We start from the raw sequence: 21,168 nt of genomic DNA, 5'->3' as shown, positions 1-21,168 counted from the left end.
AGATTTGAGAGAGAGAATTGTTGTTGTGATTTGGTACACTGAAAATGTTTAGGTTATGCCTCTATTTATAGGAGTGTTAGGATTATTCTAGAGTTAAGGTTTAATAAGGAATTACTTAGGGAACAAGTTAGCTTGAAGAGGGGGTTATGGTTGTTGGTTTGGGCCAAAAATTAGAGGGGTAGAAGGGTAATTTTGCCCTTCCAAAAATCGGCTAGGGTTTTATGGGCTAGGGTTTAACTTTTTTACTTTAGACCTTGCACTTTAATTTAGCTTAAATGGTTCCTTAATTATCCAAGTTTAAATATTTTAAGTACACAAGTTTTAAAGTTATTTATTTATTCACAACAGTTAATAAGTCCTTTATTATTTTTTATCTTTTATTAACTTGTCGTTTACAAAGTTAATCATTATATTTTATAATTCTTAACGCTTAATAATTATTGATTAAAGTTTAATTATTAAGTTTAATTATATTGTTGGGCATTTAATAAGGAAAAGTATAAAATGGAAAGATGAGAAATATAGAATGGAAAAATGAGGGTCGTTATAGTCAATTACTTTATCATAAATGGGGCTAATATTGGGGGTAAAAACGTGACTTTTAGCCGATATCAACTACTCAACCTTCGGTTGAAGAATTGGAGAATTTAGTCTCTATTCAAGAAGCTTTGGCCAAGCAAATGCCTAAAGGATTTGAATATGATGCGGTATTATTTTCAAAAGGGAAGAACTTCAAGAAAGGTTCTTCAAGCAAAGAAAAAGAAGAAGAACAAACTAGTTACAAAGGTAACTATGAGAAGAAATCTCCTACATGTTATAAGTGTGGGAAGGTTGGTCAAATCAAGAGATATTGTCGTTCTAAAGTCACAAAGCAAACGTAGCTTGTTCAAGCAACGATGATGATGAAGTCAAATGGGAGCAATGCTTTACCGTTGATAAGATTGTCAAGAAGAATCAATGGATTGTCGATTCGGGTTGCTCTCATCATGTGACTGGTGATGGAACTCTCCTTCATGACGTTAAAGGTCACAATCAAAATCGAGTTGTAATCACGGCTGACAACTCAACTCATCCGATTAAAAAGGAAGGTAATGTTATTATTGATGTTAATAATGATACATTTACTTTAGAAGATGTTTATCTTGTTCCTAAATTGACCAAGAATCTTGTTTCCGTACCTCAAATTACCGAATCCAGAAAGCAGGTTCTTTTTGGTCCATCGGATGTGAAAGTCCTTAAAAATGTCAAGGAAATTGTGAGTGATGTTCTTTTCACGGGATAAAAGAAAGGTTCTTTGTTTGTGTTGTCCGCAGGTGAGGCTTATGTGAAGAAAACAAGTCAAACCGACAACGGAGCTATTTGGCATGCAAGACTAGGCCATGTGGGATATCAAATGTTACAAAAGATATTCTCACATAAGCTAGTAAATGGTATTCCTCAATTAAAGAATATTCGTGAGGAGGTAATATGCCAAGGGTGTCAATATGGAAAGTCACACCGACTTCCATATAAGAAGTCAACAAATTGAAAACAAGGTTTGCTTGACTTAATTCATACGGATTTGATTAGGCCAATAAGAACACCAAGTTATAGCGGTCATTGCTATGTCATGGTGTTAATCGATGACTATTCTTGGTTCACTTGGGTGAAATTTCTAATGGAGAAAAGTGAAGCGTTATCAAAGTTCACGGAGTTCAAAGAAGCGGTAGAATCCGAATTTGGAAGAAAGGTAAAAGCTCTTAGGAATGATAATGGTGGAGAATTCATGTCAGATGATTTCTTTACCTATTGTAAAACAAACGGTATTTCTTGTCAAATGACTTGTCCGGATACTCCTCAACAAAATGGTGTGTCGGAAAGGAAGATTGCTTACCTTGTTTCAATATGCTTATCTTGGTTGCATGACAAAGGATTGCCTAGGGACCTTTGGGTGGAAGCACTTCAATGTGCTTATCATGTGTCTAATCAGTTACCATCTTGACCAGGTACACAAAAATTATATTTTGAGCTAGCTTATGGTGAAAAGCCTAATGTAAGCTATTTTAGGGTGTTTGGTTCTATTTGTTATGTTCATGTTCCAAAAGCTGACCGAACCAAACTTGACCCAAAAGCTTGAAAGTGTATTTTTGTTAGTTATGATTCTCACAGGAAAGGTTGGAGGTGCATGGATCTAGAAACAAAGAAGTTTACCACTTCAAGAGATGTGGTATTTGATGAAGTGTCTTCTCAATTTTCTGAATCAAACAAAAATGGTGAAGAAAATAGAGATTATAAATTTATGTTTCCTAGCTTCGACACTCAAGAAGAAAGTGAGAATGATGGTGTTTCTCAAACTCAAGAAGAGGCACCTAGTGAAGAAGTACCAACTCAAGTTAGAAGGTCAACAAGAGAAAAGAGATAACCAAGACATCTAAGTGACTTTGAGTTGAACACGGTCACAACTTATTTCTTTTCAGGTGGCTTAACCGAAGAACCAACATGTTATGAAGAAGCTAAAGATTCTCCAGATTAGAGAAAAGCAATGCAAAAAGAGATCGATGCATTGGAAAAGAATGAAACTTGGGAGCTTGTCAAGAAACCAGAAGCATGTAGACCGGTTACTTGCAAATGGGTGTACCGTTTAAAGAACTCATATGGAACCATTAATAGGTTCAAGGCTCGTTGGTGGCTCGTGGATTTTGTCAAAGTTTTGGGCTTGATTATGAAGAAACTTTTAGCCCCGTGGCTAAAATGGTGACGGTGAGAACAATAATCTCACTAGCAGCTTTCAAAGGGTGGAAATTGTGGCAACTTGATGTGAAGAATGCTTTTCTATATGGAGAGCTTGATCGTGAGGTGTTCATGGAACAACCTATTGGGTTCACTTCAAATCAATTTCCAGAATATGTGTGTCGGTTAAAGAAAGCTCTTTATGGCTTGAAACAAGCTCCGAGAGCTTGGTATGGTAAGGTCGCACAATACCTTATCTTTTGCGGTTTTAAAATTTTTGATGCGGATTCTAGTATGTTTGTGAAGAAAGAATCAGGTATTCATGTCTTGGTATTACTATATGTTGATGACATGATTATCACCGGAGGAAACAAGTCAGAAATATCTCGTTTAAGTGATGATCTTTCAATTCATTTTGAAATAAAAAATCTAGGGGAGATTGGTTGATTTCTTGGCTTGGAAGTCGATAAGCTAGAAAACGGGTACCCAATCTCTTAAAGGGGGCTATGCAAGAAGTCTTTTGGAATGTTTCAACATGGGGGAGTTAAAGCCTATGACCACGCCAATGGAACCAAACCTCAAAATGAAAAAGGATCAAGGAAAAGAGCTCAAGGATGTGAAGTTGTTTCGACAAATGGTTGGAAGTTTGATTTATCTAACCATCACAAGGCCGAAAATTGCTTACCCGGTTGGCATTATTTCTCAATTTATGCAATGTCCAACTAATGTTCATCTTGATGCAGCTAAAAGGATCCTTCGTTACGTGAAAAGGTTCTTAGCGAGGAAATCGAGCTAGGAAATGTAAGGACAAATGATCAAGTAGCCGACATCATTTCTAAAGCTCTAATGAAAGCCAAGTTCATGGAATTTCGAGAGGCGTTGGGGATTTTTGATCGGGAGTTTGCACTAAGGGGGAGTGTTAAAATATTAGTGCATAACTCAAGTGGCTCAACTTGCTTAACTTGATTATGGACTTTATTGTTGAGGTTGCTCAACTTGCTCAACTTGATTATGGAGTTTATTGCTCAACTTGCTCAACTTGTCCAAATTGACATTATCTTTTATGGCATACTTGCATAATTAAGTTGCCTTTTTATCTTGTTTTATTAGGTCTAGTTGTCATATTGGTGTGTTCACATGTATACTAGTTGTCATATTGGTGTGTTCACATGTATGCTAGTTGTCATATTGGTGTGTTCACATGTATGCTAATTGTCATCTAGCTTTACTAGTGGGTCTAGTTGTTGGTGTGTTATGATTATGTTTAGCTTTAATCCTCTATATAAGGATGTGATTGTAACCATTTGAAATCAATCCAACACATTTAGTTTTTCATATTCTTGTTCATATTATTTCCTAAACCTCTCATTACTAGCAAATAACTTGTTTTTACCTGCACCTCGGGATGGTTTAAGGATCGGCTTCCTACAGTGCGATTCGGGTTTCCTCCCGAAAATGCGTGCGTGCGTGGAAAATGATAGTATTCGATACCGATTGTTGCCTTTCTATAAAAAACAACTAAAACCAAGGTGGGAGATACTAATTAGCCACAACTCTAAGCTTCTAAAGGATCAATACTTTCAATCCATAACTGATGTGGAACGGGGTGTTACAAACTCCACCACTTAAACTCTTGACGTCCTCGTCAAGCTGAGACATAATCAATACCAAGGATCCATACGTCATGAGATGCACGAGCATTGTGCATGTCACACCCCATAATGATACCCCAGGAGATGCACGAACTGAGTGTTCGTCACACCCCCTATAGGCCTATAGCTCAGGTACCAGATGAAATGACATGCAAATCGACCCCAAGAGATGCACGAGCTGAGTGTCCGTCGCAATTCGAGAGACAATCACCCCCTACAAGCTAAAACAATTGAAATTACAAAACTCATGTCGCCGCTCGGGTCTCAACACATTTGATACATGGATATGTGACATTTGACAATCTAATGGAAATTGAGAACATTCTTTAAAACCCTACCAAGCCTATTATTCTATTCGTCCAATCCACCAAACACCTACATATAAAAAGGATGAAACACCTGGTGTTAGGGAAGATAATGGATGTTCGATCCATCCGATATTCATTCGATCCGATCCAATTAAATGAATATGGATGATCTAAATGGATGATAAGTGGATATGGATATGATATGGATGAAGTGAAAATGTAACGACCCTGGATTTTCCAACGTTTATTTACTAATATTTATTATTAATACTTGCGCTTTAATAAATGTATTTTTGTACATTTACTTGTTACCGTATTTAACTTTTCATGGCCCGACTTGTCTTTGTGACACGCGTACTTTTCATGAATAATATTTTCGAATATTATTTACATTCATGATTATTTACTATTAATCATTTTAATTAGCTAAGGTTAATAGTTAATTACTTGGGCTTTATTTATTTAAATTGCATACTTACTTGTACTTGAGCTTGAACTTTTATTTCATGGACTAGTAAGCCCACCCTACACATTTAATGGACTTGTAAGCCCATGTATTAAGCTAGTATTACATTAAGGTTAAGTATGGATTTATTAAGCTAATTAGGAGACCAAGTTGTCTCAAGCATGCAAGGGTTCTTTTAACTTATTACTTCTTCTAGCTAACACCTTATTCCAACACTTGAAAGTAAGCTTTTGACTTCCTCTTTGGTACCCCATTTGGACGTCCACTTTGTGCAAGTAATGGGAGTTTCATTTTCAATTTTTACTACATATTTATTAGTATTACACTTCACTTTTACATATATTCAAACACCACTTCATTTTTCTCTCTCTTTTTTTCTCTCAAAACTTTGTAAGTAATAAACTTATTTTCTTTCTTTTCTTTCTTTTAAATTCAAGTTCCATCATCATCATTTACTAGTTACTTGTTGTTGTTGTTGATTAAAGATCAAACTTGTTAGTTTGTATCTTCATAAATCTTGTTTTCTTCCATCCTTTATTTGATGAAGAACCAAGAACAAGAACCTAAACTTGTTAGTTTATGGTTCTACAATTAAGGTGTTTTCAAGATCTAGAGTTCATAAACTTGATGATCTTCTTTATGTTTATGTTTTTAGACTTGAATTCTTAAGATCTAAACTTTGGTTTAAATCTTCTCAAGTATGAAGCAAATATGAACATAATACTTGTAGCTTTAATTTATTTCTTCATTTCATTTATTTAAAGTTGTAGTGTTGTTAATTTGGTCAAGTATTACTAGTTAATCTTGATCTCATATTTCTTGAAACTACTTTGTAAGTTCAAGAACATGTAAGTAAAACTTTTAATTATAACTATGTACACTTATGATAGATCTAGACTTTTGGGTCTATGATCTTCAAGATCTAACTAAGAACTATATTCTACAAACTTAAGATCTTGATTATATAAGTTTACTTTCAAGTTTGTAGCTTAATATTACTTTTATAACTCATGTATGTGTTGGATCTAAGATCTTGATGCAACTTTGGTTCATCAAACTTCATACAACTCTTAAGTGAGTTGTGCTACATGTCTTAGACTTGCACTTGTGTTATGATGGTAAAAACTTGGTTAAGATGATGCAAACCCATCAACGAGTTGTACACTTGAAGCTATACGCATCAAGGATGAGAACCGTGATGAGCATCAAGCACCAAGAACCCACCGGAACACCTTTCTTACTGTTTCTGGAACTGATCAGACCACCTGGGCTACTGCAAAGTTGATTTTCCTCAGTTCGTGTAGATGATTTTTCATTTAAGACTCGTCTTAATCCGAGTTACGGTTTAGGATCTATGGCCCTCCGAAAGTCACTATGTCCTTTTAACGTTGTGCTGAAAATTCTGACCTACTCGCACTTAAACCGTCGCCACGGTCAAACGAAGATGAGTTTGGTTCTGGAATTTTTACAGAAACTAGGGGACTCATATACGGAGCCATGGCCACTGGTCTCACCTCATTTCAGTTTGTATAGAGGCCGTGGCGACTAAACAAAGTCAGCCTTTGTTTCAAACTCTTTTCTTGAATGAAAACTACTTTATACTTTTTGTTTGATGATGAATGATGATGATACTTAAGACCTAATTTACATACTTATAAACCTATTAGGACGATTTACTGACTTAGTAACTTTTGACTTAGGTTGAGGACCTTTTCGGACAAACATACTTGCTTACCTTTCCCATGTCAACTTTACTACTACTTAACCACTGTGAGTTATAGCATCCCTTTTTACTTTAACTATTTTGGGAACTGAGAATACATGCGCATTTTACGTTTTACATACTAGGCACGAGTACTTAAACTTTATATATGTGTGGGTTATACAACGGCATAAACTTTCCCCTTAGCTCGGTAACGTTTAGTCATTGGTCTTTGAACCGGTGAACGTGAATCTTAGATATGGATCCATAGGGTTTGACATCCCCACTCGGGCTAGTAGCGCTAGCATTTAACGGGTGTTTAATACTTCGTAAACATACGCACTCGCCAAGTGTACTTTTAGGGGGTGATAAACGTTAAGTTAGTTACCAAGTGCCCACGGTTAAACATATACTTTTCATACTGTTTTGAAACGCTCTTTGAAGCACTGAAATCTCGTGACCTACCTTACATTACTGTTATACTTAAACTATAGCTCACCAACCTTTGTGTTGACGTTTTTAAGCATGTTTTTCTCAGGTGCTTAAGGTTGCTTGCTTCTGCTGTTGTACTAGTCTTGCTGATTAGCCACCCGCTGCCTTATTAGAGATGTTACCGCATGAAACATTTTATCTTGCATTCAAACTTTATTACTTTTGAACAATAGTTATCACGCGAGTATTAAAGCCGCACCTTTTGAAGCGCTATATGGCCGCAAATGTCGTTCACCTCTTTGTTGGGCCGAGGTAGGCGACGTGCAAATCACCGGACCCGAACTCATTCACGAAACCACCGAGAAAATCGTTCAAATCCGAGATAGGCTTAGGACGGCCCGAAGTCGTCAAAAGAGCTATACCGACAAACGACGCAACGATCTTGAATTTCAAGTCGGTGACCGAGTAATGTTAAAAGTCGCACCTTGGAAGGGTGTAATCCGTTTTGGGAAACGCGGGAAGCTAAATCCGCGGTATATTGGTCCTTTCGAAATCTTGGAGCGTATTGGAACCGTTGCTTATCGTTTAGATCTTCCGCCTCAACTGAGTTCCGTTCATCCTACCTTCCATGTATCTAACTTGAAAAAGTGTCTTGCCGAACCCGATATCGTCATCCCTCTCGAGGAACTTACTATTGATGACAAACTTCATTTTGTGGAGGAACCGGTTGAAATTGTGGACACCTCCGTCAAGACATTGAAACAAAGTCGAATCCCGATTGTTAAAGTCCGTTGGAACGCCAAAAGAGGACCCGAGTTTACTTGGGAAAGGCAAGATCAAATGCAAAAGAAATACCCTCATTTATTCCCAATTCCGGAAACGCAGGATTCCGAGGAAGAAACAACGACTACTACGCTTACTTAAATTTCGGGACGAAATTTCTTTTAAGGAGTAGGTAATGTAACATCCCGCCTTTTTCCATTTACTTTTACGTTATACTAATTTAAACTCCGTTATATGTTTATAACATCTCCCGTTGATACGCGTTTTAAATTATCTCGTTTAGGTAATTTACGCACCCGAACGAAAGTTGAGGGACTAAACTTGACAAGGGATCAAACCCTTGACTAGGTCAAAGGGTCAAACCCCTTTCACCCATTCATTACCATCTCCCTATCTCTCTCTCTTTCTCTCTAGCAAGAACACACCCAATTTCCTTTCTCATTCATTCATCATCTAAATCCGGATTAGGGAGCTAGCAACCAAATAAATTACATATTCGTGATCCTCTCTTCATCCTCTTCATTTTGGTACCAACTTCATCTCATTTGGGTAACTTTTTAAAATCACTAGATTTTGTGTTCTTGATGTTTTTAACTTATAAAAGTGTTAATTAGTGTCTATGGCTCAAGTCTAACATGAATATATGATTTATATGCTCGATCTCGTTGTTTTAGTGTAACTAGCATGAACTTGAATTTTGGTGTGTTGTTCTTGAATTTTAGATGATCATATGTTGTTAGATGTTGAAAGTTGATGTTTTAATTGTGTTACTAGCATCACTAGCTTCAATTTGATGTGTAGGTTGCCTTAGAAAACTTCATGAGCTTGATTATTGATTTTTGGTGGAATTGAGTTAGGGTTTGAAGAACTTGAAGTGATTATTTGATGCGTTGATTGCCATGAATTGTTGTTAGTAAGTTGTTAGTTGTATTGTATGCTCCATTACCTACAAAATGGCATGTCACATGTATGCATTGAATGCCCAAATCATTAAATGTGCATTGGTGAGTTTGAAGCATTAATGTGGGCATTGAATGATCACTTGGTTGGAAAACTCGGTTGTTACAAATGAGGTTTTTGATTGTTAAATTGTGTTTAGTTGCATTCTATGTCAAAAGAGCTTTCCAACGATATAAGGTGCGAGTCCTAAGTGTTTGTGGTTTGCGTTTTATGCTTATTTGAAGTTTGGATCAAGTTGGACAAGTGAAACAGACCAGGCACCAGCACCCGCCTATTGTCGCGGCGCGACAGAAGGGTGCCGCGGCGCGGCATAAGCCGTGCCCAGCTTCTGTCTCCGGTGTCCATTTTATGGAAAATGTTTGGCATACTACGGACCTCCGATTCACATGAAACTTGTTCTAACATGTTCATATATGATTAAAAACCTCAGAAAAATAGTTCGGAACCCGACCCGAACGTGTTGACTTTCGTTGACTTTGACCGACCAAAGTTTGACTTTTAATCAAACTTAACCAAATATTTGTGCAATCGTTCTAACATGTTTTTATACTTGTACCTTGCATGAAACATGACAATTTGATTCACATGCTATTATGATCGAGTCTTAACGAGCCATAGGACTAATTGAACATCCTTGACCTATCGTGTTTACCGTTATTGATACAAACCTATTGTTTAGGTCAAGACTAGCATTGTTCTTTGCACACGTTTACTTGTTGAAGTACTTTACTACTCGTGCACTCAAGGTGAGATCATAGTCCCACTTTTACTCTTTTTGAACTTACATTTGGGATGAGAAAACATAAACATTTCTTTACTAAGTGAACACAAGTACAGGAAAACAAACATTCTACATACGAGTTTAGAACAAAATCCTCAATTCGATTATCATTAGTTACACTTGCCGGGTGTAAGCGAGAACTTATGTTGTATGGATCCATATGGGTTTGACAAACCCTCATTCAAACGGTTCGCTACCGTTTACGAATGAAATATATTTTCGAGAAACAGTGTATGTTCTAGCACTAAGTGATGGGGTTCAATGGAAGGAAATGTTAAGCATTGATAATTGGGTGCTCGTGAAACAAACTTTTGGAATGTATTACTATTATTTCATTGATGCAAATCTTGTGGTTCACTTGTACTTACTTACTTAAACCTATGATTTCACCAACGTTTTCGTTGACAGATTTCTATGTTTTTCTCAGGTCCTTGAACTATACATGATACATGCTTCCGCTCATTATTTTGATACTTGCATTGGATGTCGAGTATACATGCATACATGGAGCGTCTTTTGGATACTTTTAAATTGTGTCGCATAAGATTCATTTGTACTTAAAACTTTGTATCGTAACTTGTGGTGGAACTATTCTTGTAAAACTTGAACAACCTTTACATTTGAAATGAATGCGACATATCTTTTGGTCAAACGTTGTTTTAAAGACTTATGACCACGTAACGGGACCTAAGTAGACGGCGCCGTCAATGACGATTTGGTCGGGTCGCTACAGATGGTATCAGAGCGTTGGTTGTAGGGATTTAGAGTTCATTAGTGTCAACCTCGAGTCATAGGGTACATTGGTGAGTCTAGACTACAACCGGCATATAGACTTGAAGTAGGAATTACTTGACTACTTGTGCATTTATACTCGAACGCTTCTACTCATATCTACTCTTAGTTCATCTTAATCTCACGTTGTTTAATTTGATTGACACGCCACCTTGACTTTATAGAATAATGTCGAATGCACATATGAATCAGGGTAATATAATTTCCGGGATTATATTACGGTGACTCATATGAACATTCCGACATTATGGCATAAAGAATTTAAGGCGAGTCGAAAAAAAAAAAAAAAAAAAAAAAAAAAAAAAAAAAAAACTTCTCTTTATCTTTATTCTATATCACGGTTAGTATTATTGAGAATACTAATCAATGATATTCTTGTGTCTTGAAGGAACAATGGCTCCTCGTCGTGTACGCCGCAATGAAACTCCCGAACAAGCTCTCGAACGGATGATAGCCACCGCCGTAGATGCGGCCATGGCCGGTCACTCATCCAACAACAATAATAATAACAACCACAACAACAACAACAACAACAACAACAATGGAGCCGGAAACTCAAACGAGGGATGCTCCTATAAAGCTTTCATGGGGTGCAAACCTCACACTTTTGATGGAACCGGGGGACCGGTCGTGCTCACCCGATGGTTTGAGCAAACGGAAGCCGTCTTTAGCATAAGCGGTTGTCGGGACCAAGACAAGGTCAAATACTCCACTCACACTTTCTCCGGAATTGCTCTAACATGGTGGAACACCTATGTTCAATCGGTGGGTACCGATGAAGCTCATGCCCTCTCTTGGGCCGATCTAAAGGAAAAGATGATTGTTGAGTATTTTCCGCGCGAAGAAACCCGAAAGCTTGAGGAAGAACTAAGAGCTTTGAAAGCGGTAGGAAACGATCTTAAAGCTTATAATCAACGCTTCGCCGAACTATCCTTGATGTGTCCTAATCTTGTTAACCCCGAATCTCAAAGGATTGAGCTCTACATGCTCGGTCTCCCAAAAAGCATCAAACAAGGGGTGATGTCATCCAAACCCACTACTCATCAAGCCGCTATGAACATGGCTCGCCAACTAATTGAAACGGTTGACGAAATCGTAGTTCCGGCACCTAAGGCCGAGGATAAATCGGGCGGCAACAAAAGAAAGTGGGAACCCTCCCAATCAAGCAACAACAACTTTGCTAAGAAGCCTTACACCAACGACGGCAAGAGAGGTTATGCCGGGAACCTACCTCTTTGCAAAAAATGCAACAAACATCACTTTGGCGAATGTAGTAAGTTAATTTGCCACCGGTGCCAAGGAGTTGGTCATAAGGCCAACGATTGTAAAAGTGCCACTCCCGTTGTTCGAAAGTGGCCCAATGCACCAAAGACGGGCACTTGTTACGAATGTGGTCAAACAGGTCATTATAGAAATGCATGCCCAAAGAAGAAAGATAACCCCAACACGCGCGGCCGAGCTTTCAACATCAACACCGAGGAAGCCCGGGATGACACTGAACTAGTCACGGGTACGTTTCTTCTCAACAATTCTTATGTCTCTTGCTTATTCGATTCGGGTGCCGATAAATGCTTTGTATCCAAGACTTTGACTCATTCTTTTAGCACTCCACCTCTTCCATTAGATACCACTTATACCATTGAAGTGGCTAACGGGAAACTATTAAGTGCCGACACATATTACCGGGGGTGTACGTTAAACATTTTGGGTAAGGAATTTGAAATTGACTTGATACCCATGGAACTAGGAAGCTTTGATGTAATAATCGGTATGAATTGGTTAGTCAAAACGAAATCTCACATCCTTTGTGATCTTAACGCAATCCGAATTCCTATCGAGAATGGTGAACCTTTGATTGTTTATGGCGATAAGAGTTGCACCAGACTCAACCTCGTTTCGTGCCTTAAAGTTAGAAAACTACTCCGTAAGGGTTGTTTTGCGATCCTTGCCCACGTTAAGAAAGTCGAGTCCGATGATAAGCATATCGATGATGTGCCAATTGTTAGTGACTATTCCGATGTATTTCCCGACGAATTGCCGGGTCTTCCGCCTCATCGATCGGTTGAATTCCAAATCGATCTTATTCCGGGAGCCGCACCCGTAGCACGTGCACCGTATAGACTTGCTCCATCCGAAATGCAAGAATTGCAAAGTCAAATCCAAGAACTACTTGACCGTGGTTTTATCCAACCTAGCCATTCACCTTGGGGCGCTCCGATTTTGTTTGTTAAAAAGAAAGACGGATCCCTACGAATGTGCATTGATTATCGTGAACTAAATAAATTGACGGTTAAGAACCGATATCCTCTTCCTCGCATCGATGACCTCTTTGATCAACTACAAGGGTCTTGTGTATATTCAAAAATCGATCTCCGCTCGGGTTATCATCAATTAAGGGTTAAGGGGAAAGATGTCTCCAAAACCGCTTTCCGGACTCGTTATGGTAGTTATGAATTCCTTGTCATGCCATTTGGTCTCACTAACGCACCGGCGGTGTTCATGGATCTTATGAACCGCGTGTGCAAACCGTATCTTGACAAATTCGTTATCGTGTTCATCGATGATATTTTAGTCTATTCAAAAAGCGAAGAAGAACACGAGGAACACCTCCGACTTGTGCTTGAACTTTTAAGACAAGAACAACTCTATGCCAAATTCTCCAAGTGTGAATTTTGGTTAAAGGAAGTTCAATTTCTTGGTCATGTTGTAAGTGACCAAGGTATTAAAGTCGATCCAACGAAAATCGAAGCCATTAGCAAATGGGAGACTCCTACTACTCCTACTCACATTCGTCAATTCTTGGGTCTCGCCGGGTACTATCGTAGATTCATCGAAAATTTCTCTTTGGTTGCACGTCCTCTAACCGCATTGACTCACAAGGGAAAGAAATTCATTTGGGCGACCGAACATGAATCCGCGTTTCAAATCTTGAAAACGAAGCTAACCACCGCTCCTATCTTGTCACTTCCCGAAGGCAATGATGACTTTGTTGTATATTGCGATGCCTCGAAACATGGTTTTGGGTGTGTATTGATGCAACGAACAAAAGTCATTGCTTATGCTTCTCGACAACTCAAAATTCATGAACGAAACTATACGACACATGATCTCGAACTCGGAGCCGTTGTCTTTGCACTTAAAATGTGGAGACACTATCTCTATGGAACCAAGAGTACTATCTTCACCGATCACAAAAGCCTTCAACACATTTTCGATCAAAAGCAACTAAACATGAGACAACGAAGGTGGATTGAAACCTTAAACGATTACGATTGCGAGCTTCGTTACCATCCCGGGAAGGCAAATGTAGTAGCCGATGCCTTAAGTCGAAAAGAAAGAGCGGTGCCTCTTCGTGTCCGAGCCTTAAACATCACCATCCACACAAACCTTAATAGCCAAATTCGGGTAGCCCAAGATGAGGCTCTCAAGGATGAAAACATCTCTCTCGAACACTTGAACGTCCTCACCTCTCGATTCGAAGTTAAAGAAACCGGACTCCGATATTTCGCCGGAAGAATTTGGGTGCCTAGTTATGGGGATCTACGAAGCCTTATTTTAGATGAAGCCCATAAGTCACGATACTCGATTCACCCCGGTGCCAATAAGATGTACCACGACCTTAAACAACTATACTGGTGGCCGAACATCAAAAGGGACGTAGCTACTTATGTTTCCAAGTGTTTGACATGTTCCAAAGTCAAAGCCGAACACCAAAGACCGTCCGGACTACTTCAACAACCCGAGATCCCGCAATGGAAGTGGGAAAGGATAACGATGGATTTTATCACCAAGCTACCAAAAACGACGGGCGGTTATGATACCATTTGGGTTATTGTTGACCGTCTCACCAAATCCGCACACTTCATTGCCATGAAAGAAACGGACAAAATGGAGAAACTTGCACAACTTTACATTAAGGAGATCGTAGCACGACACGGTGTACCTTTATCGATTATCTCCGACCGAGATGGCCGTTTCGTTTCTAGATTTTGGCGTACATTGCAAGAAGCGTTGGGAACGCGTTTAGACATGAGCACCGCATATCATCCTCAAATCGATGGACAAAGCGAACGTACAATTCAAACCTTAGAGGACATGTTACGAGCTTGCGTGGTTGATTTCGGAAAAGCTTGGGACAAGCACTTACCTCTCGTCGAGTTCTCTTACAACAATAGTTATCACGCGAGTATTAAAGCCGCACCTTTTGAAGCGCTATATGGCCGCAAATGTCGTTCACCTCTTTGTTGGGCCGAGGTAGGCGACGTGCAAATCACCGGACCCGAACTCATTCACGAAACCACTGAGAAAATCGTTCAAATCCGAGATAGGCTTAGGACGGCCCGAAGTCGTCAAAAGAGCTATACCGACAAACGACGCAACGATCTTGAATTTCAAGTCGGTGACCGAGTAATGTTAAAAGTCGCACCTTGGAAGGGTGTAATCCGTTTTGGGAAACGCGGGAAGCTAAATCCGCGGTATATTGGTCCTTTCGAAATCTTGGAGCGTATTGGAACCGTTGCTTATCGTTTAGATCTTCCGCCTCAACTGAGTTCCGTTCATCCTACCTTCCATGTATCTAACTTGAAAAAGTGTCTTGCCGAACCCGATATCGTCATCCCTCTCGAGGAACTTACTATTGATGACAAACTTCATTTTGTGGAGGAACCGGTTGAAATTGTGGACACCTCCGTCAAGACATTGAAACAAAGTCGAATCCCGATTGTTAAAGTCCGTTGGAACGCCAAAAGAGGACCCGAGTTTACTTGGGAAAGGCAAGATCAAATGCAAAAGAAATACCCTCATTTATTCCCAATTCCGGAAACGCAGGATTCCGAGGAAGAAACAACGACTACTACGCTTACTTAAATTTCGGGACGAAATTTCTTTTAAGGAGTAGGTAATGTAACATCCCGCCTTTTTCCATTTACTTTTACGTTATACTAATTTAAACTCCGTTATATGTTTATAACATCTCCCGTTGATACGCGTTTTAAATTATCTCGTTTAGGTAATTTACGCACCCGAACGAAAGTTGAGGGACTAAACTTGACAAGGGATCAAACCCTTGACTAGGTCAAAGGGTCAAACCCCTTTCACCCATTCATTACCATCTCCCTATCTCTCTCTCTTTCTCTCTAGCAAGAACACACCCAATTTCCTTTCTCATTCATTCATCATCTAAATCCGGATTAGGGAGCTAGCAACCAAATAAATTACATATTCGTGATCCTCTCTTCATCCTCTTCATTTTGGTACCAACTTCATCTCATTTGGGTAACTTTTTAAAATCACTAGATTTTGTGTTCTTGATGTTTTTAACTTATAAAAGTGTTAATTAGTGTCTATGGCTCAAGTCTAACATGAATATATGATTTATATGCTCGATCTCGTTGTTTTAGTGTAACTAGCATGAACTTGAATTTTGGTGTGTTGTTCTTGAATTTTAGATGATCATATGTTGTTAGATGTTGAAAGTTGATGTTTTAATTGTGTTACTAGCATCACTAGCTTCAATTTGATGTGTAGGTTGCCTTAGAAAACTTCATGAGCTTGATTATTGATTTTTGGTGGAATTGAGTTAGGGTTTGAAGAACTTGAAGTGATTATTTGATGCGTTGATTGCCATGAATTGTTGTTAGTAAGTTGTTAGTTGTATTGTATGCTCCATTACCTACAAAATGGCATGTCACATGTATGCATTGAATGCCCAAATCATTAAATGTGCATTGGTGAGTTTGAAGCATTAATGTGGGCATTGAATGATCACTTGGTTGGAAAACTCGGTTGTTACAAATGAGGTTTTTGATTGTTAAATTGTGTTTAGTTGCATTCTATGTCAAAAGAGCTTTCCAACGATATAAGGTGCGAGTCCTAAGTGTTTGTGGTTTGCGTTTTATGCTTATTTGAAGTTTGGATCAAGTTGGACAAGTGAAACAGACCAGGCACCAGCACCCGCCTATTGTCGCGGCGCGACAGAAGGGTGCCGCGGCGCGGCATAAGCCATGCCCAGCTTCTGTCTCCGGTGTCCATTTTATGGAAAATGTTTGGCATACTACGGACCTCCGATTCACATGAAACTTGTTCTAACATGTTCATATATGATTAAAAACCTCAGAAAAATAGTTCGGAACCCGACCCGAACGTGTTGACTTTCGTTGACTTTGACCGACCAAAGTTTGACTTTTAATCAAACTTAACCAAATATTTGTGCAATCGTTCTAACATGTTTTTATACTTGTACCTTGCATGAAACATGACAATTTGATTCACATGCTATTATGATCGAGTCTTAACGAGCCATAGGACTAATTGAACATCCTTGACCTATCGTGATTACCGTTATTGATACAAACCTATTGTTTAGGTCAAGACTAGCATTGTTCTTTGCACACGTTTACTTGTTGAAGTACTTTACTACTCGTGCACTCAAGGTGAGATCATAGTCCCACTTTTACTCTTTTTGAACTTACATTTGGGATGAGAAAACATAAACATTTCTTTACTAAGTGAACACAAGTACAGGAAAACAAACATTCTACATACGAGTTTAGAACAAAATCCTCAATTCGATTATCATTAGTTACACTTGCCGGGTGTAAGCGAGAACTTATGTTGTATGGATCCATATGGGTTTGACAAACCCTCATTCAAACGGTTCGCTACCGTTTACGAATGAAATATATTTTCGAGAAACAGTGTATGTTCTAGCACTAAGTGATGGGGTTCAATGGAAGGAAATGTTAAGCATTGATAATTGGGTGCTCGTGAAACAAACTTTTGGAATGTATTACTATTATTTCATTGATGCAAATCTTGTGGTTCACTTGTACTTACTTACTTAAACCTATGATTTCACCAACGTTTTCGTTGACAGATTTCTATGTTTTTCTCAGGTCCTTGAACTATACATGATACATGCTTCCGCTCATTATTTTGATACTTGCATTGGATGTCGAGTATACATGCATACATGGAGCGTCTTTTGGATACTTTTAAATTGTGTCGCATAAGATTCATTTGTACTTAAAACTTTGTATCGTAACTTGTGGTGGAACTATTCTTGTAAAACTTGAACAACCTTTACATTTGAAATGAATGCGACATATCTTTTGGTCAAACGTTGTTTTAAAGACTTATGACCACGTAACGGGACCTAAGTAGACGGCGCCGTCAATGACGATTTGGTCGGGTCGCTACAGCATCACAGAAAAAGTAGTGGATCGGGTATGGATGATAATATCTCATCCATGGATATATTTATTTTCCACCCGAAATACATATATACATATTTACTTACATATATGCGTTTACATTTACATATTCTTATATATGTACACTATAAACTCTTAAAATGTTATCGGAAATATAAATTGTGAAGATACAACTATGTGAATAGTATTAAACGTGCATACTTTGTATTACTTATTTTTGTTAAAATTAATTTGATGAGTCATTTCATAATAGAAATTCTTTTAAAAAAAAAAAAAAAAACTTAACTTCCAATGGATACCCGTGTACCCGCTTCATCCAAAGGATATAGATATAGATGGATGAATTATATTTAAATATATATAAATATGAATTATAAAAATTAAATGGATATGAATATGAATATATGATAACTCGATTCATATTCAATTCGTTGTCATCTCTACCTGGTGTCGAAGACATTGAAACTGTCAATACCCATACCCAAGCCTCTAAAAATACCCAAACAAAATACTCCGTATGAATTCGGTTTTCAGTTTTGTTTTTTATTTTTCTTTCAGGAGTTGACAAACCGAATATCCCGACTAAACCGAAGAAACCAACTGATGAACACCTTTAGGATGTAATATAACAAAGGGCAAATGGCCCGAAAAGGTAACGTAAGTTACCCAATTTGACAATCAAGGTAACTCCTAATTTGCACAAGCCCGAAAAGGATATCAATTTAAGTTTTGCGCAAGAAAATAATTACGGGTTAAAAAATTTTAAAATTGAGGTAATCTTCGTCAAATTCATTAACGATCGTTAGTCAAAAATACAAACTGGTCCCTGAAGTTTGAGAAAAAATTGCACCGTAGGTCCCTTTCATCATCTTCAACTATTTGCAACGAATTGAAGCCTGAAATCGATTTATATATATTACGGTAGCAACGATTAGGTGATTTACGTGAAGTTTCAGAGCCAAAAACAACAACAAATTGATGTAATATCGAAGAACAGTGACATAACCTTCACGGACATTAAAAAAAATCAAACTAAAAATATATAAGATTTCAGATGTTGTTATCTGAATCAAAGATACTTAGAATCCTCATACAAATGCTCGAAATTCTTTTTTAATGCCCGAATATCACAGAATCATGCTAATTGATTTGTTGACCTTCGTTTGACGAAACAATGAACATTAGATCTAGGAGGAATTTGAAAATCAGATCTGAAGGTTCACTTAGCTTAGATTTCCGTTGTAGATCACAAATATGAACTGAATTCGGACTAATAATCACTGTTTGAGGAAGGTTGGATTTCGGGTTCAAAATCGGACGAAGTTCCATCATCTGCAAATTTAATGAAGGTTTTTAGCTTAATGAAGGTTGGATTTTGGGTTCAAATTCGAACTAATATTCACTGTTTTCAGTTTAAAAGAATCTCACCCGTAAACGGTTTTAATTGTCTTTTGCATACAGAGATATGCCTATTGTAGATGCTTTGATGTGCCAAATTGAAGCACAAATGAGATTACAAGAGCAGTTTGAGGTACATATCCCTCAGTTTCATTTAAATACATTAGTTTCTTTTTTTTTTGTATGTCACATGAAGGTTGTAACATAGAAGCACCTATCTGGTATAAGTTATATAGTGGAAATATTGAAATTGAAATACTTACAATAAAAAGAATACTTTTATATGGTTTAAATCTTTGATAATCTGAATTCCAACTTTAGGGATGAAAGTTATTGATTTTGATTAAAGAAATTGAGATGATGATGCAGGTTTATAATGAAGAAGATGAAGAAGATTATGGGTGAAATTTAAGAAACTTTAAGGACCAAACGTGTATTTTTGACTAACGATTGTTAATGAATTTGACGAAGATTACTTCAATATTAAAAAATTTCAACACGTAATCCTTTTCTTGCGCAAAAATTAAATTGAAATCCTTTTCGGACTTGTGCAAATTGAGGGTTACCTTGATTGTCAAATTAGGTAACTTACGTTACCTTTTCAGGCCATTTGCCCTATAACAAATAACAAAAATAAAATTGTCTAGAATACTTTTAGGCGATATATAACAAAAACAATGTGATGTACAATCCACCACCCTAATCAATTTAGCTACACTATATTTCTTTTCTTTCTGAATTCCCGTTAACATGTTTACCATTAACCTGGAGTCCTTGACAATCATCCAAAATAAATAATTATTTTTAAATTTAATTATTAATTAATTATAATTATTTTATATATATATATAAGGAAGAGTATACAAGTAACGATTGGCATATCGTGCCACAATTATATCCCGAAATATGTTAGTCGTGACGAAGACTTGTGGACTTGTAATTTGGTTGAACCAACTTTATTTTTATTGACTTGTTTAAGTAAACTCGCGTATACTTGTCTACTAATTTGTCTCCATATGAAAAATTAACATTCACCCACATCTCACCTTCCATAAATAATCCACCCAATATAACTACTCATTGACCTTTTCCAAACACCAAACCAATTATTATCATCCCCTATAAAATAAAATATAGTAACTATATATACTTGCACTACATAACTACTTAACATGTATAACTTGCACTACATAACTACTTAACATATATATTTTTCATTCTTCTGCTTTGTGACACAAAAATGGATTCATTTCAAGATTATTCAACCCCCGATGACAACGCGTTTTATGAAGAACTCACAAGACAAATTTTGATGCTAACCGATGAAGATGATAACGATGATAAAGTTGATGTGGAGTTACGGCATAGACCAGTGGCTTATGGTGGTGTGAAGTCCAGACCGGTGACTAGGAACTACTACCATAGTTGGTCAGAGACTCAAAGAGGTTCGGTCCCTAGTTGGATGGAAAGTTTATGGGCTAAAAGTGGCGGTGGGACCGGAGTTTTCATACCAAGTGTGACTGCCACTAGCGTTAGTAACAAAAAGTACGGTATGAGAAGGTATAATAATAATAATAATAATAATAATAATAATAATAATATGGTGGCAACCAAGAAGAATGATAGAGGAAGAGTGTCTTCAGCTATTGGACAAAACATACATGGTTGATCGATGATAGGATATTTTGATTCAAATTCATATTTTATATTTTTCATATTCAATATGATAACGTATATACAAGACTAATAAGTTTTATGTTTATATAGTACTACTTTTGTTATAAAGAATTTGATTTGATTGTAGTGTTCGTATTGCCGTATTGGTATGTCCCATTCTTTCTTTTTGAATGGAGCATACTGGCTAATAATATCTATTTGTATCTTACATATTTGAGTCGATGAATAAATGGGACTGGATCTAAGTAATGTTATAGAATAGAACCTTGTGAGTATTATGTTTTATTGATAGGTATT

Source organism: Rutidosis leptorrhynchoides, chromosome 4, assembly GCF_046630445.1.
Source record: "Rutidosis leptorrhynchoides isolate AG116_Rl617_1_P2 chromosome 4, CSIRO_AGI_Rlap_v1, whole genome shotgun sequence".
In the NCBI taxonomy this organism is placed as follows: domain Eukaryota; kingdom Viridiplantae; phylum Streptophyta; class Magnoliopsida; order Asterales; family Asteraceae; genus Rutidosis; species Rutidosis leptorrhynchoides.
The sequence above is the reverse complement of the archived record's forward strand: the minus strand, read 5'-3'. Positions refer to the sequence as shown.